A 14,779-nucleotide genomic window follows, 5' to 3' on the forward strand; every position below is an offset into this window, starting at 1 on the left:
CCAAGCAACTCCCCAATGTATGCCAAGGTGTAATTAGTTAAGGCTGATCTTGCTCACAGCAGCTCTGCTGTGAAATGCCAGTCTTGTTCATAGCTCGCCACCGGGCTCTGTGCTTGTCTTCCTGGAGTTGTACCTCAGGTCTAACCTTTGTCTTCATTTATGGTACTAGGACACTGACAGACTCTCAAATGCCATAAACAGTACTTTTCTGACACCCATCCACCTCGTGGTAGTGGAGACATGTCACATGCACCAGCCAATCCATCTGAAATAATATTGGTGTAAGTGGCAGGCAGACAAAGAAATGACAGGCATTTTTATCTCCAGATTCAAATGGAAGTGTTTCGGTATCATTTCCCAGACCAGGAGATTTACATGGTGGAGAACTTCCCCAGACTGAATGTGTCTTGCTCATTTGAATTTGAAGAGGAACTTTCTCAAAGGATCCAGACAAGTGTTGCTCTAATTCTTTACATGGAGCGATGTTAGTTTTTCTCATCTTGTCCCTATCTGGTGATTGGTGACATTGCTTTTTGGCACACATAGGTTCTTTCCCCCTATGTTTGCACCTCTCCTCTGGGACTCCTGCTTCCCTGTGGCATGGCCCCAGCTGAATGAGGGAGCCCAGCATTCTCCCAATCAGAGACACCTGATACTGGCCCCAAATCAGCTTGCCTAGAGAACAGACTATATAGGTGCAGTGCATCTCAACACAGCCCCGGACTCATGCCCCCCAGGCCTCACTTCCCTTCCTGGAACTGCCCATGAGCGCTCCTTGAGATGGCGGCTCCAGTATTTGCTTAGGAAGAAGATGCCTGTGGAAATACTCCATGATGAAAACTGGAGCCCTTGAGGCTCTGCTTCATAGGGATTTTGTCTAGATTTTCTAGGATAACTCACCGCACTGGGGGAAATGAGCTCATCTGGTCACTGACCTGACAGATGGCAGTGACTCTGGTCAAGGGAGCCAAGGAAAACTCCCCAGAAGACAGCCACTCCTTTGTGGCTTTGGTGGCAGTGCCACATGGATGGGTCTGTCTGCCAGTAACCTTCTCATATCCACAGAGTGTAAACATCAAAAAAAGCCCTACTCCTTGGGATCTGCATAGGAGATGTCTCCATGGCCGTCTTGATCTGCTGTGAGTCAAGAATCTGTTAAACCAAATCCCATTTGAGAAATGGGTGGCTGTTCTTAGAGTCTGACCTGGTAGAGAGTCCATCCTGGAACCTCAGAGCTAAGGAAAGCGGGCTGAAAACAGCAAGACTCATCCGAGAAGCTGTGATGGAGGCACACCCATCCTGGCCTGGTGGCTGCCTGCCAAAGTAGACTGGCTCCAGGTGAGTCACTGGCAAAGAGCACTTCTTCCTGTTCTGCATCAGCAACCTGTGCATGGGTCATGAGAGGCTGGAGCAAGGTCATGGTGTAGAATTGGAAGGACACCAGGAGGCTTTTGCAATCTGATGATATTCCTGGGCTCAGTGAATTCTTCCATCCAGTCTCCTACTTCCAGGAGGTTTGCTCCCCTGGCTTCTCTCCAGGTGCCATGATGGGCCTCTCATTTGATGCCAAGCAGCTATCTCCACACTGCCTCTGTCCACGCCTCTGTCCAGGAGACTTTGCTATATGTATTGCTAGCTGACCCAAATGATCACAGTCTGAGCTCCCCCTTCCCCCACTCACACAGTTTCTTTCACTTGCAAATAAGAAGTGAGATTATCCTGAACAGTACTCTAGCAAGAAAGTACACATATTTGTTGTTACCAGGAGTATCTAAATTTACCTTATCTGTAACAATTCATGTTACGGGGAAAAGTAGTTTTCCTTTTCCAAGAGTTTTCTTTCTGATTATTCATTTCACCCTGGTAACCCTTAGACCACGTAGGGACTAGCCCAATTACCTCCATTTGATAGCTGAGGACAACACAGCCCCAAAGTGATTCGTTTGAAGGGCTCTAGAAAACTGGTGACAAAGCTGACGTCTGCTCTCCTGCCTTTCATTCTGGGGTTTTTTTCTACCAACCTTCCTTAATTTATTTATTCAGTGTAGCAACTAAAATGAAAAAGCTCTTAGCACATGCAATGGAAGAAACAGGTTTCTAGTCTTCTCTCCCACGGCCCACCCACACAAACCATCTGTCTAGCCACACCAAAACAGCGTCGTGCTTTCTGCCTCGGCACCTTTGCTCCTGCCGTGTCACTTGCTTGAATGGCCCTCCCCCAATTCTGTGTTTAGTGAAACTTAATCATCCTTTCAGTCCAAGCTCAACTGTCCTCTATTCTATATTGTCCTCCTGATTATTGCAGCAGGAAATAATTGCACTTGCTGGGAATGCTGTTAATTTAAAAAAAAAAATGTAACTTCGAGCTTCTCATATACTGCTTTGGATTATAATTTTTTGCAAGTGAATTTTATCTCCCCAAGTAAACTATGGGCCCAGAGGAGGCAGAAACTGTTCCCCACAGTGTCTTGCGTATTATAATAGCAGCTCAGTATTTACTGAATGAGTAAGCAAGACATGGGGAGGTTAAATGGCTTCTCCAAGGTTTCACAGTATTGGGACTTGAATTCAGAACTCCAGAATCTGGTCCTCATGTTCTTTCTACCACGTCACACTTTTGAAAGCAACATGGTTGTCACTGTGATGAGCTATTCTACAGGTCAAAAGTGGTTGAAATCCAGCTATTCATACAATTCAATCTAGCACAAAGCATACTGAGCTGCTCAGAAATCACAGAATAGTTTAAGTGGTTGGGCTTGAAAAACTGAATTTCCTGTGCTATTTCTAGCATGAAATGAGTAGCCCTCTCCCAAAGATGCCTCCTCCTTTCATGAACTTGAATTCATTCTCACCTGGAGTCAATGTGAGAATAAAGTAAGGTGGTCCTTAAGGAGCCTCCATGGACCACAGGAAGCAGAGGGTGAGAGGGTGGTGACCCAGCATTGTCATATTTCTGTCATCCGTGTGCCATTCTCCATCAGCATTGACTAAACACACTCTGTCTGCCCACGCTGTGCTGGATGACATGGGTACAGAAATAACACAAACTCTCTACCCTCATAGGCTGCCAATCTAGTAACCATCTATGGCTACTGTAAACTATTTAAGTAAAAATCTTAAATTTACTGGACAATGTTTCTCACTCTTCCTTTTGTTTTATCTGAAGAGTTGAATTAAGGGTAGAATTCCAGGCATCATTCTGTAAATGACATGTAAACTCAATCTGTATGCCAAAACGTAATGAAACAGAGACAATTATGCTTACTCAGAACATCTCAGGAAGCTGCTTGGGGTGGGAGATTTCCAAGGCACTGCTGAGGCTCCCAAGGGGGCTGCTCGAACAACAGAAGTTCACTCACCTGCCATCAAAGAGGATTGGGGTGGAGTTAATGGCGGAGCTCTTCTGTTGAGGACAGGGTACAAGTTTGGGTCAGAACTAAATTATTCAAGCCAATAGAAAAGAGACTGATCCTATCCTCTTTCACCTGTGGTTGTCAGGCTGCCTTTAAGTAAACATGACACCCATTTGTAAAGAATCTGGGTTTGAAGCAATACCGGATTGGCCCACTAAGGCAGCTATCTGCCTCAGTCTAGTCTTGTTTATCTGTGTCATTTTACTTATCCGGGGAAATGGACCACTCCTTGGGCAGTAGCAGAAACCACAATGGAACCCGGTCTTTCATCCTATGCATTAACATCCCATTGCTAATAGCAATTCATACCATTTGTTTATTTATTAATGACAATCATCTGCATTGCTCAAATGACTTCCACATCCAAATTAAATATTAGGATATTAGATAAACAAGATCAGTTCAGTTTTCTGAAGGCCATACATGTTTGAAGTACAAAAGAGATTCAGCAAATCAAGCAAAGACCAACAGCCTACTTCATATCAGGCACTGTGCTAGGTACTGGATGTCCCCGTTGGTAAGGCCAAGTATCGTTCATTCAGAAGACTACTCTGATAGATGAGATGAGAGATGTTTTTGTGGAAAGATAAAACTGATCTTCAGTACATCATCTTTACAAAATTATAGACATATCATAAATAGCTTTACCTCCCTTTAAAGAACTCACAATGAGTTCTTTCTCCATGCAGTTGCCTAAATTCCTATTGCATTCATTTTGTTCATGTCTGTATCACTTATTGGTATGACCAATTTATAACTCAAAAAGTAAAGTATAATTTCCTCTTACATGTTCTAAAATTACATCTTTCAAAGTTCAAGGGCTCCTTCTCCCCCTAGTTTTAGTGTTGGATAATCTGGTGAGTCATTCTTGATTATACAGTATATGAAATTCATATTTTCATAAAATTTAATCATGTTCCCATTCAGTCTTCTTTCCAAAGTGCTTTACCCCAGGCAGTAGGTCGCTAGTCCTCAAGTCATTTCTGAGGCCTTTCTGGAACTTTTCTACTTCTTCGTATTTGTATTGATGTGGATGGTTTCCAAGAGTAGGCAATAAGTGGGTGAGGTGTAGGCTACTGTGGCTCTATATATATCCAGGTTGATGCCTACATAATTCTTTAATGATAAACAAGCCAGTATCTCACACAACCATTTGTCATCAATCCATGTTTCCTATCCAGACATTGCCTTGCTGTCTGAACTTCCTTACTGCAAAAACAAATAAACAAAACCACCCTACTGCAGCAAACACCTGTCTAGAATGTTCCTTTAAAATTCCTTGTCTGCTGCTGCATTCTCTTCTCTGATTTTGGTTTTCTACCTACACTTAAGTATTCATCTATGTGCTCAAAGCAAACAAACAAGCAAGACAAAACAAAAACCAACATATCCCTCCTGCCCTCCTGCAAAATAGCAAACAACAAACCCTCTCTTTATTCCCCATGCATTTCCATATTCTCTTTAACATATTTCTACTCCCTCATTAAACTCCATTTTCTCTTCTGTTCTGTTGTGGTTCTTTCTCATCTTTTTTTCACAGCATACATGTTAAAAACACAACAAAGAGAAAAAAACTTCTCATTCTCTGGCTAATGTGTAGCCAGTGCAGTGAGGACAAAATAGGTCTCTCAAGCCAAATAAATTTTAGCGATTAACAGTGTCTTCTGTGCATGGAACTTAAAAATATAGCTTTTGACATTTAGTACTTCACAAATGTCAGTTGTGAAAGTTGCATTTAGGTAATTAACTGCTTTAAAACTAGACTCTACAATGTTGGATATGATTTAGCATGGTGCCTTGTGTGTAGGAAATGTATGATAAATAATTGATGAGGCTTTACTCTAATAACTACATGAGAAATATTGCACTATCTATCTTGCAGGTTATACTACTTAATGCAGTGGTCTGGTGGAAGTTTAGTTAATGCTGTGAATGTTTTTGATGGATGAATGGAAATCATGCGGTGGACTGATGAGAAATGGATATACTGTATGGGTTTCAAGTTTTTAGGAGGTAATATTCTCTTTGGGACCATCTAGATAGCCTGTGGTCTAGTATTCTGTAGAATGAATACAAATATGACAGCAGCATACATTTAAAAAAACTAATTAGTTCTAGAAACTAATGTTTTTAAGTGTTTCTTTAGTGGATCTTCAAAAAAGGCAGCATTGTACCCATGCACTCAGGAAAAGCTTTAATAAAAAAGCAGATGAAAATCAGTAGTACAGGTGCTCCAGGGTTTCTTCAATCTTTCATTGAACTCTTGTCAACTCTAAATACTTTCTGTCTAGTTTAGAGAACCATAACTGGCCTTGAAAATCACCAGAGAAAGCCTCTACTGGGTTTTCATCTTGAGTTTTCTAGTGATAGGTTCAATGCCAGTGGGCTGCATGGAGATATAGGTGGGATCTTTGCCCTTACATGATCAGGCCACTAAGCAGGTGGTCTCATATTTCACTGAATTGGGAGTGAACACAAAATTCACAGGCACAAATGTTGACTCAAGCACAAGGAAGAAGATTGCCAAGTCTAATATTCTAAAATATGGAATTAGTCAATGGCTAGGAACTCATCCACACATCAGTCTGGAAAGATAAGTCAAATGCAGAATGTTTTCTTTTTCTACCTTAAATATCTGCACTAGCTGACTAGACAGTACCATGCCAGTTGCTAATTTTAGAGGCCTTGGGCTCATTTTTACAGTATAGACATAAATTAAATATGAGGTCCAAAAAAGCTAGTTTTTTTAGAACATAACTAAAAGTCCCTGTCAGAAGCTGCCTGTTGTTAATGAGAAGACTGCTGGAATAGAAGAATATAATAAAAACCAACTGTCCTTCCCAGCTGACTTAATTTTTGAAGAGACCTGAAAAAACACAGACATGTGACCTGTGGCTTGAGAGAAGCCCAAATGAATTCCTCCAACATATTTATATTCAGCTTGACCCTGCAAAGATCTTCATTTTCCACTCCAAGGATGCTATGGCATATGAACCCTCCTCCTGACTGGGCCTCTGAAAGGCAGTACGTCCTCCAGGGGCACTGATCAACTCAGAGCAGTCCATACAGGTTCTGTAACTTTACAAAATTTAAGATCCCTCCAGCTCTTATTTACAAAGCTCTTTGATACCTATTTGCAGACGTATGGTTCAGAATGAAAATGCTTAGGATGTATAGCCTCCCAGAAAGTTCATGTTCATTGTTTTCTTTTTTGCTGCTTAGAAATAGGAAGCTTATTAATTTTTTAAAAGATTTTATTATTTAATTATTTATTTGAGAGAGAGAGAAAGCACAAGCTAGGAGAGAAGCAGAAGGAGGGGGAGTAGCAGACTCCCCACTGAGCAGGGAGCCTGATGTGGGGCTCGATCCCAGGACCCTAGGATCATGACCTGGGCCGAAGGCAGATGCTTAACCAACTGAGCCACCTGGGAGCCCTGGAAGCTTATTAATTTAAAGCAAATGTTCACAGAACGTACATCATCCTTCAAGTAATTTGGTAATATCTACCAAATTTTAGAGTGGGGTGAGAATTTGGGGAAGATGAAACAGGTAGCAGCATAACTTTGAATGTCCCCAGGTCCCCTCACAAAAACAGAATAACTAGACAGCAAAAACAAAACCCTTTGAAAATATTCATAGGAAAGCTAGGTGACAAAGTATCCCCATGAATTTCAAAACATAAGCAGAAGGGGATAGCCACAAGACCTGCAAATTATCAGCACCTATGTAAGAAGAAGCAAAGGGAAGGCACTGTGTATCCAGAAGCTCTGAGAGCAGGGAAGCTCAAGAATAACCAACAGGTATTCACTGGAAAACACGGTAGGTCAATCTGATAAAAACTGCTAAATCTAGAATTGTGTGCTTCATAGTGGGTGACTGCATGGAGCTCGCAGTAAGAAGGACTGAAGGGGTTGAAGTTGTGTCAACCCTATGAACTCTTTAGACTGACCAGCCAGGGCATCTTTCCAAGAGGGCCCGTACTGAGGAGGAACTTGTGGGAGCAGAACCAAAATTGAGCTGGATTAGGACAAGAGAGACAAAGGAAGAGAAATTTCAGATAAAAATGGGGAGAAGAACACAGCCAGCCACCTTCTTTTTGAACACTTCACAAAAACCAGAAGGACCTCCATAAAGTCAGTTTTCCTAACTTCTCAGTCATGCCTTTAACAAAACCATGCCTCTTTCTAAAAGTTCAGGAAATCTAATTTTACATAGAAATGAACAACAGAAAAGGATGAGGTTCAAATTTCATAAAAACATTATTAGAAAAAATAAGTGAAGGGGCAAAATGATATTCCTACAGACAATAAAATCACTTCAGAAAGGCAAGTCCTTAAACAGGATCCAAACAGTAACCTACCATTTCAAAATGAAGTTAAAGACATTGGGAAAGTTATATAGGAAGGGATAACATAAATCAAAATTAGGAAAAAAATCAAAAGTGAGGAAACAGAACTCAGAAGAGAATTAGAAATAAAAGAAAAATTTATTTCAGAAGTAAAAATGAGATCAATCCTCTATCCCGTTTACAATTGCACCAAAAGCCATAAGATACCTAGGAATAAACTTAGCCAAAGAGGTAAAAGATCTATACTCTGAAAACTATAAAACACTTATGAAAGAAACTGAAGAGGACACAAAGTAATGGAAAAACATTCCATGCTCATGGAAGAACAAATATTGTTAAAATATCTATACTACCCAAAGCAATCCACACATTTAATTCAACCCCTATCAAAAAAACACCAGTACTTTTCACAGAACTAGAACAAACAATCCTAAAATCGGTGTGGAACCACAAGAGACACCGAATAGCCAAAGCAATCTTGAAAAAGAAAAGCAAATCTGGAGGCATCATAATTTCAGACTTCAAGTATTATTACAAAGCCATAGTCATCAAGATGGGATGGTACTGGCACAAAAACAGACACATAGATCAATGGAACAGAAGAGAAAATCCAGAGACGGACCCACAACTATATGGTCAACTAATCTTTGACAAAACAGGAAAGCATATCCAATGGAAAAAAGACAGTCTCTTCAACAAACGCTGTTGAGAAAACTGGACAGCAACATGCAGAAGAATGAAACTGGACCACTTTCTTACACCATACACAAAAATAAATTCAAAATGGATGAAAGACCTAAATGTAAGACAGGAAACCATCAAAATCCTAGAGGAGAACACAGGCAGCAACCTCTTTGACATTGGCCATAGAAACTTCTTACTAGACACATCTCTGGAGGCAAAGGAAACAAAAGCAAAAATGAACTATTGGGACTTAATCAAGATAAAAAGCACAGTGAAGGAAACAATCAACAAAATGAAAAGGCAATCTATGGAATGGGAGAAGACATTTGCAAATGACATATCTGATAAAGGGGTAGTATCCAAAATCAATAAAGAATTTAGGAAACTCAACACCCAAAAAACCAAATAATCCAGTTAAGAAATGGGCAGAAGACATGAATAGGCATTTTTCCAAAGAAGACATATAGATGACTAACATACATAAAAAGATGTTCAACATCACTCATCATCAGGGAAATACAAATCAAAACTACAATGAAGATACCACCTCACACCTGTCGGAATGGCTAAAATTAACAACACAAGAAACAAGAAAAGCTGGTGAGGATGCAGAGAAAGGGGAACCCTCTTACACTGTTGGTGGGAATGCAAACTGGTGCAGCCACTCTGGGAAACAGTATGGAGGTTCCTCAGAAAGTTAAAAATAGAACTACCTTACAACCCAGCAATTGCACTACTAGGTATTTATCCAAAAAATACTGATTGGAAGGGGCACATGTACCCCAATGTTTACAACAGCATTATCAACAATTGCTGAATTATGGGAAGAAACCAAATGTTCATTGACTGATGAGTGGATAAAGAACTGGTATATATATATATATATACAATGGAATATTTCTCAGCCATCAAAAACAATGAAATCTGGCCATTTGCAAAGACATAGATGGAGCTAGAATATATAATGCTTAGCAAAAAAGGTCAGAAAAACACAAATACCATATGATGTCACTTACATGTGGAATTTAGGAAATAAAACAGATGAACATAGGTGAAAGGAAAAAAAAAGAGGGAGGCAAACCATAAGCGACTCTTAACTACAGAGAACAAACTGAGAGTTGCTAGAGGGGAAGTGGGTAGGGGATCAGCTAGATGGGTGATGGGCATTAAGGAGGGCACTTTATGATGAGCACTGGGTGTTATATGTACGTGATGAATCACTAAATTCTATCCTGGAAACTAATATTACACTATATGTTAACTAACTAGAATTTAAATAAAAACTTGAAATTAAAAAAAAAGAAGTAAAAATGAAATTACAAGGAACACAATAGCAAATAAATATAACAAATATTACCTTAAAATGAGTTTAAGGTAAAAGTGAGGGGAAAATCTTTAAAATCCGTATGAAATGAAGAAAGAAACAAAAAGGTTCAAGAGAAAGTGACCAATATTGACAGTAGGCAATGAAGACCCAACATACAATAATGGGAATCTCTGCAGAAGAGACCCAAAGAACAAATATTTCTTTTGAAATATTCAAGAAACTTTCCTGAAATGAAAAAGAAAAAAAAATGTAGACCTACATATAGAAAAGGTATACAGTGTACATGAGCAAATTGATTCAGAATGATGAACCAAGACATATTCTAATAAAGTTACTGAATTTTAAAGAGAAAAAGCTCTTTGGACATACAGTTTTTCAAAGACAATGACTTACAAGGGAAAAAAATTAGGTTAAAATCAGATGTTCCAACAATACTATGTCCAAAGAAAATGGAGTAATGTATTTAAGATTCATAATTAAATGTGAGCTGATGATTTTATATCTAGAAAAACTGACTTTCAGGTACAAAGGACACAAAGTGTTATGGCAATGTAAGAACCCAGGAGATCTTGCTCCTGTGAACACTTCTTCTGTATATACTAGAAAACAAGCCCCAGACTGACTGGAGATGCATCAATACCAAGAGTAGTAGTGAGTGTTAAATACATAGCTACTTGAAGAATCAGTATTAAGTGAGGGGTAAAGGGGAGTGAGAATTGTATACAATGACTATATACTCTGACAATGTAGATATACAATAGAGGCAAAAGCAAAGAGCGAATGAAAAAATGTAACTTTGGGGACTCCTGGCTGGCTCAGCCAGTGGAGCAGCTCTTGATCTCAGGGTCCTGAGTTTAAGCCCCACGTTGGGAGTAGAGCTTACTTAAAATAAATAAATAAATAAATAAATAAATAAATAAATAAATAAATAAATAAAAAACTGGCATTTTTTTTTAATGTAACTTTTAGCAATCATATTGGTGTTGGTAGTACTAGTACTATTGTTCTGAGCCTCTTATATTCATAAAAACCTATGGTACTAAATTCAAATTGGAAGTATCTAAATGAGCTCATGAAGTATTTTATCTTTAAAAACATACAGCTATTTGGGTGCCTAGGTGGCTCAGTAGGTTGAGTGTCTTGACTCTTAATTTCAGCTCAGGCCATGATCTCAGGATTGTGGGATCAAGCCCCACGTTGGGCTCTGCACTGAGCAGGGAGTCTGCTTGAGATTCTCTCTCCCTCTGCCCCTCCCCCAACTCTGAAATAAATAAATCTTAAACAACAACAACTAAAAACCATACAGCTATTTCCTAGCTCTGTCCACTGAAAAATCTTAGAAACTGGAACCAACACAGTAATGATGAACACAATTTGTGCCTAGACTGTGCTTTTGAAAAACCATTTCCTGCTTTAAAAAAAACCAAAAACCAAAAACCAAAAACCAGGGCTTGTTGGAGAAATTGCAGATTCCAAATCTGGAGCAATAAACATACAGAATGAGGCTAGAGCATCTTATATCAGACAGCAAGGAAGCTATCAAAGACAACTAGGGCCATGTCAAAAGGATTCCGGTACCAATGGAAGAGGCTCTCACTGGCCAAAGACGGAAAAAATTGAGCTGCAGTAAAGATAATGATTGCAATGACTTGAAACCCATAAGATGAGCTGAATATATGTATGAATACATGAATTCATGATAACTAAAATAACAAGTCACCTTTGTAGGGTAATGGTAGAGAACATTCACAATCTTGGAAACTGGTAAGTAAAGGGAAAGAACTAAGCATTTACTTTGCTTTTCCTATTTGAATTGTACCACTAGGTTTAAGCAAATAATAGAAGAGAGGAAGTGTCTTCCATAAATACTCCAACTAATAAGGGAAAAATAACATAATTAGAATATTCTGTAGCCCACAATAAATGAATGGATCTAAGCACTGAACATCAGTAACTGCTAAAGTCACAAAGAGAGACAACTAGCCATTATATAGCTCCTGATGTACCACTCGTCATCTTGCCAAAGGAATCAAACCTGAGTCTCATCAGGCCTCCAAATCTAGCCATCAGTTTGCAGGAAATTGGAGGACAGGGGAACATGCTAAACTCCATCAAGAGCACATAGTTGGCAACATTCAGACTGTAGGAAACTCCACTGGTCAAATGCTTTGTTCAATAGAGAAACTGTATGGAAAAGAAAAGTTTGGAGGGGAAAATTGTAAATTTAAAGAGGTATAAAAGACAGATAAGGGTTTTTTTTTTTTTAAGTAGGCAAAACTAAAGTATCATGTTTATGGATGCCACTTGGTGGTAAAGCCATTAAAAAAAAAGAAGAAGAAAGTGATTTCTATAGAAGTCAGTACTAAGATTAGTTTCAGAGAAAAAGGCAGTTGTGATCACAGACCACTTGGAGGGCTCCTGACTGGGTGACAGTCTGTTTCTTGACCTGGGTGATGGTTAAAAGGGTACTTGTCTTATAACAATCCATTAAGCTCTGTAACTGGTTTGGTTTTCTGTATTTGTGTTTTCTTTTATAATAAAAAGAGGCTTTTTAAAAATCTCTAATATCTTTTAAAAATATTTTAAATGCATATATCCTTTGGCCTAGCAATTCCACTGTTAGGAGTTTGTCTTTAAGATAAACTCACCAAAATATGCAAAGATATATGTATAGATGTGTTCATTGTAGCGCTGATTCTAGTAGGTAAAAAGTTTGGGTGGTGGTGGAAATGAGTATCTATTAGGTAGGGACTCATTGAATAAATTATGGCACATCTCTACAGTGGAATATTATGCAGCCAAGAAAAATTAAGATAGGTCTATATAGGCTCCCAGACATATCACTAAGTGAAAAAAAGGCAAGGTGTAGAATGATCATGATGATCTCATATTTATATGCACACACGTACACACAGTGTATATGTGTTGAAAATACTTGTAATAACATTTAAGTAATAGTTAAACTCCTTACCTTTGAAGTTGAGGTGGGGCTAGGGATGGAATCAAAGGGTAAGAATTTGTCATTTTATATGCTTTTATATATTTTTAAAGTATGTGCATATTTTATTTTCATGATTTTTTTAAAACCTAGTTTAAGTTTTTTTAATATTGGTCCTTTATAGTCATCTCAAATAATGAGTGATAGGTCACAAGTAAGATGTGTTAATGGAGAAAATGCCACATTCTCCCTTTATGAGAAAATGGAGTGGGCCTTTCTTTCAGTAGACTCTCTGAATTGTGAACAAAGATGGTCACTGACTGGGGCTGCTTTTGGCAATCCAAAGTGATAAATATCTCTTCTTTCTACTCTTGAGTACAAATGCAAGTATTTCTGATGCTCAGTTTCTAAAGAAGTAAAGTCAAGTGCCTGACATATCAAAACAGATCCGCAGTAAATATAGTTGAAGCTGTTCATTCAGCAACTATTTGTTGAAAACTATATGGTAAGCCCTATGATATGCGCTGGAGATACAATAGAGAACAAGACAGATAAAATCCCTGCCTTCATAGAGCTTACATCCCAATGTAAATGAATATTTCCTTCACTTATTCAAATAGTTTGCCTATTGGCTAAGATGATCTGGGCTACTCATTGCCATATAGATGATATAAACAAATAAAGCCACTTACCGATGAATAAAAGAGACCATGGACATATAGATTTCTAGCACACTTTTCTCCAAAGAATGTATTTTTGGTCTTATTTCCATACTATAAAATGACAGCCTCTTATTTCCATGCTATAAAATTAAGGGAAGAATAAAATAAGTTGAAGTGGTTGACAGCTCTTAAGATGGCTCCCAATGATACTGCTTCCTGGTATTCCTCTCCCCTTGAGTGTGAGCTGGGCTTAGTGACTTGATTCTAATAAATAAGATACTCCAAAAGTCAGTTCTGAGACTAGATTACAAAAGACTGGCTACCATCTTCCTTGCACATTCTCTTGGCGTTCTCTCGCACACTGGCTGTGAGAGAAGCCAGCTGCATTGGGAGCCGTAGAGAGGGTCACGTAGCACAAGGCACTAAACTGAGAGTCTCTGGCCAACACACAGTGAGGAACTGATGTCTTCGACTAACAGCGCTGAGTGAGCTGGGAGATGGATCCTCAGCCCCTCTGGCAGAGACCTTGATTGCAGTCTTGTAAGAGACAGAGGCCCTTAGCAGGAGAACCCAGCTAAGCTACTCCTGGATTCCTGACAGAAAGAAACTGCGAGATAACAATTGTCGTTCTGAGCTCTAAGTTTTGAGATATTTGTTACACAGCAATAAGTAACTAATACAGTTGACTAAACCCCATCTCCCTTTGGAAGTAGACCACATAAAGCTAAGACATTTGCCTTTGAGAACACTATCTGTCACACAGGGTGGACAGAGGAAAGCCATGATAGTTTTTAGTAAATGCACTCCTCTGTGCTGCTTTGCTTTGTTTCAACTCTTCTCCGGTGAGCTGACCTTGTCTCTGAAGGCTCTTAGCTCAAAATAGGCTTTTTTTTACACATTGATTTTGTCACCTTTTCTGGAAATGAATTTTTTCAATATCATATTTTATTTGAAAACTGCAATTTGCAAGTATTTTAGTTAAGAATCATCCCAGACTCCGATTTATTCCTTTATACATTTATTAATTATTTTCTGCACTTCTCTGCTTTTCCCCACTGTCTGCATTCCTCTACCCTTCTTTAGAGCTTGTTAATCTTCCAGCTTTTGGTTGAAACATAAGAATCTACTTAAGTAAGACCTCATTTTGCTCCCATATTTCAACATCCTTTTCTTTTCTGTTTTGGCTGGAACTACATTTCTTATATTATAGTCATTGTTCTGAAAGCTTGCGCATGACTTCCTTTTATTTCTCATTCAATTAAGATGAGAGGAAAAATTCAACTGTAAGAGATAGACCATCTGACTACTTTTAGTAGTTTCTATTGGGAGAAGAATGTTTGCATTATTGTTTCTTGAATTTTCAAAATACTTAGTTCTTAGAATGGCATAGGTAATCTGGATTTAGGA

At 38.8% G+C, this 14,779-nt stretch overlaps 1 long non-coding RNA gene across 6 annotated transcripts in view; it reads right to left on the bottom strand.

The window, feature by feature from the left end:
* The window catches only part of LOC109488575, a 63,300-nt gene that overhangs the window by 31,476 nt on the left and 17,045 nt on the right, over nt 1–14,779 (bottom strand). For all 6 annotated transcript variants that reach the window (XR_004624877.1, XR_004624874.1, XR_004624872.1 and 3 more), the window contains exon 3: nt 3,266–3,359. This is a non-coding gene — a long non-coding RNA (uncharacterized LOC109488575). The remainder of the gene's footprint in view (nt 1–3,265; nt 3,360–14,779) is intronic.

This window comes from Ailuropoda melanoleuca, chromosome 4 (genome assembly GCF_002007445.2).
Source record: "Ailuropoda melanoleuca isolate Jingjing chromosome 4, ASM200744v2, whole genome shotgun sequence".
In the NCBI taxonomy this organism is placed as follows: domain Eukaryota; kingdom Metazoa; phylum Chordata; class Mammalia; order Carnivora; family Ursidae; genus Ailuropoda; species Ailuropoda melanoleuca.